Source organism: Dermacentor variabilis, chromosome 1 (assembly GCF_050947875.1).
Source record: "Dermacentor variabilis isolate Ectoservices chromosome 1, ASM5094787v1, whole genome shotgun sequence".
Lineage (NCBI taxonomy): Eukaryota > Metazoa > Arthropoda > Arachnida > Ixodida > Ixodidae > Dermacentor > Dermacentor variabilis.
The window spans coordinates 122054243-122057235 of NC_134568.1; the positions used below are offsets into that span (position 1 = coordinate 122054243).

General features: G+C 44.6%; 2 non-coding genes across 2 annotated transcripts; both read left to right on the top strand.

Moving 5' to 3' along the window:
* The first annotated feature begins 450 nt into the window (after nt 1-450).
* TRNAE-UUC (transfer RNA glutamic acid (anticodon UUC)) lies at nt 451-522 on the top strand. Its single transcript has one exon. It is a non-coding gene; the product is annotated as a tRNA-Glu (tRNA).
* Nucleotides 523-530: 8 nt separating this feature from the next.
* On the top strand, nt 531-602 carry TRNAQ-UUG (transfer RNA glutamine (anticodon UUG)). Its single transcript has one exon. It is a non-coding gene; the product is annotated as a tRNA-Gln (tRNA).
* Nucleotides 603-2993: the final 2391 nt, after the last annotated feature.

Consider the following 2993-nt stretch of genomic DNA (forward strand, 5'->3'; position numbering starts at 1 on the left):
AATAAGGAGCCAAAAAATCTCTGGCTGACACAACATTTCATATCTCGTGACTGTAGCCTGCTTTTTAAAAGAAAAGAAAAAAAAACGGGGGGGGGGGGGGGAAATGCCGCCATTGGCTTCCACAAGTAGGAGCTCCCTTGCGCTAACGCGATATGTATGGCATCTTTCAGTTGGACGAGTCAGAGGTCGCATTTTCCTCCCTTTGTTCCACGTCTTTTTGTCGCTGTGTCACTTATCTCACAAATACTACCAAGAGAAGAAATAGCGCCGGATCATATCGTAAATGTCAGGAGAGAGGCTGATACCTGAGCGTCGGCAGGAGAAAGAAAATGCAGAGATAGGACGGAAGAAAGAAAGAATAGATGGTATTTTGAGAAGGAGGAGGGAAGATTAGGCAGCTTCGGAAACGGCGCTCAGTTTGGGTCTGCTGCTGAGCGGCACTGCACGTGTTCCGGCGTGGTCTAGTGGCTAGGATATCTGGCTTTCACCCAGAAGGCCCGGGTTCGATTCCCGGCGTCGGAAGTATGTGTGGTCTCATGGTGTAATGGTTAGCACTCTGGACTTTGAATCCAGCGATCCGAGTTCAAATCTCGGTGAGACCTTTCTTTTTTTTTTTTCCTGCCGATTTTACAGCCCATTGCTTTCATATGTTTGTGTTGCCTGTGGGCTGATACATATTTCTGTTTTACGTTCTCCTACGCTGAAGCAAGCCACCATCGACAAAACAATCGAACTGATCTAGGCTTTCCATGCGAAGCCCCGTAGTGGTCGTTATTCGTTTATTTTCTGTTTAATAAACGTCTTTGTCTCGTTCACTTCTGCGTTTATTCGTTTGCGTTCGCGCTCTGTTATCCAACGTTTTTCTCGGCACTCAAAAGTAGTGAAGAAGAAGTGTTGGTGCTAGATCGCGGTATGTTTAAAAGCCCAAAACGTGTGGCTTTATTTTATTATTTATCATTTTATTGTTATTTCTTATATTTATTATTTATTTCTTATTATTTATTTATTATATGTATTATTTTAATAATCTCATTCCATTGTGCGATACTGTACATGCCTATGCAGACGACATAAAATTCTTTGCATCTGCGAGTGATATTCACTTATTACAACCCGCCGTGGTTGCTCAGTGGCGATGGTGTTGGGCTGCTGAGCACGAGGTCGCAGGATCGAATCTCGGCCACGGCGGCCGCATTTCGATGGGGGCGAAATGCGAAAACACCCGTGTACTTAGATTTTAGGTGCATGTTAAAGAACCCCAGGAGGTCGAAATTTCCGGAGTCCTCCACTACGGCGTGCCTCATAATCAGAAAGTGGTTTTGGCACGTGAAACCCCATAATTTCTATTCACTCATTACAGAGAGCACTGCAGTCATACTTAGGAACGCTTCAAGCTTGGTTTGCTGATGCTCGAATGTCGCTTAATGTCAACAAAAGTTTCTTGATTGTGTTTCCATAGAATGTACCCTTTAATATCTCTCTCCAATGCCGTCAGGAAACAATTCCGCAAGTTGACTTCATCAAATAATTATGAGTAATATACGACGCAAAACTGAGCTGGCGAAATCATTGATCATGCTAAATCTAGGGCAGCACGCGCTGCTGGGATGATAAGCAAACTTGGCCGTCATCGCTCTGGGCTACTCAGGGAAACTCTAATAATGATTTATCGCACGCATGTTCGACCGATGCTGGAATTTGGGTGCGTGCTATTCTCTGGTGGGCCAGCATACAAGATAAACCCCTTGGTTCTTCTAGAGCCGGAAGCTCTTCGTAAGTGCCTTGGTTTACCAAAATTTGTAGCCAACAATGTTTTATATTGTCGCCAGCATAACGACAACGAAAAGACGCTTGCTGCATCCCAACTGTGTCCCAAGGAACCCCCCACAACACAAGCGTCAAGCAGGACACCGCAAGGTAGCGCTGCGCCCTATACGTTCCCACACCCCGTGCTGACAGACCGCTGGCTCGTGAACGAGAATCGAATGGATGACGAGCGACAGGAGCTGAAAAAGAAGAGGGCGACGTTCAAAGAATCGAAGCTCGAGGGTTATTTTCTCGTTTTGTTGGGTGTTGAGTCTCTTGAGTTGACGGGCACAGGTTCGCTCAGATTAAATGAGTTTTTCTTAGAAACGGCTGGCGTAACTGTTGGTTACATTTCAGGTGGAGGTGCGGGGTATGATTCCAAGCCCCGCAGACATAGAGGAGAGTAGCCCGGATCCCCGAGGGTTGGAGCTAACGGAATTAACTCCTGTCCGCCAATGCACAAGTCGCCGCAAACCAAGATGTATGCAACATAACAAACCAAGATGTATGCACTGAGCGATAAGCAGGGTAATATCATCAGCAATCTCGAAGGTGTAATAAAAGCAGCGGAAGAATTCTATACTTACCTGTACAGTACCCAGAGGACTCGGGAGTACTACATTCGAAACAATAATGAACATCATACAGAAGCTCCCCCTATAACTAGAGATGAGGTCAGAAGAGCCTTAAAGACATGAAACGGGGAAAAGCGGCAGGAGAAGATGGAATAACAGTCTATTTAATCAAAGATGGAGGAGACATAATGCTAGAAGAACTGGCGGCTCTCTATACGAAGTGTCTATCGACTGCAAGGGTCCCAGAAAACTGGAAGTATGCAAACGTTATACAAATCCACAAAAATGGAGACGTTAAAGAACTGAAAAATTATAGGCCCATTAGCTTACTCGTATTATTTAAGATATTTACCAAAATAATCTCCTATAGAATAAGGGCAACACTGGCGTTTAGTCAACCAAGGGAAGAGGCTGGCTGCAGGAAGGGATACTCTATAATGGATCACATCCATGTCATTAAGCAGGTTATCGAGAAATCCGCAGATTGCAATAAGCTTCATTATGGCATTCATAGATTAAGAAAAAGCATTTGATTCAGTAGAGATACCAGCAGTCATAGATGCATTATGTAATCAAGGAGTACAGGCCGCTTACGTAAATATCTTGGAAAAT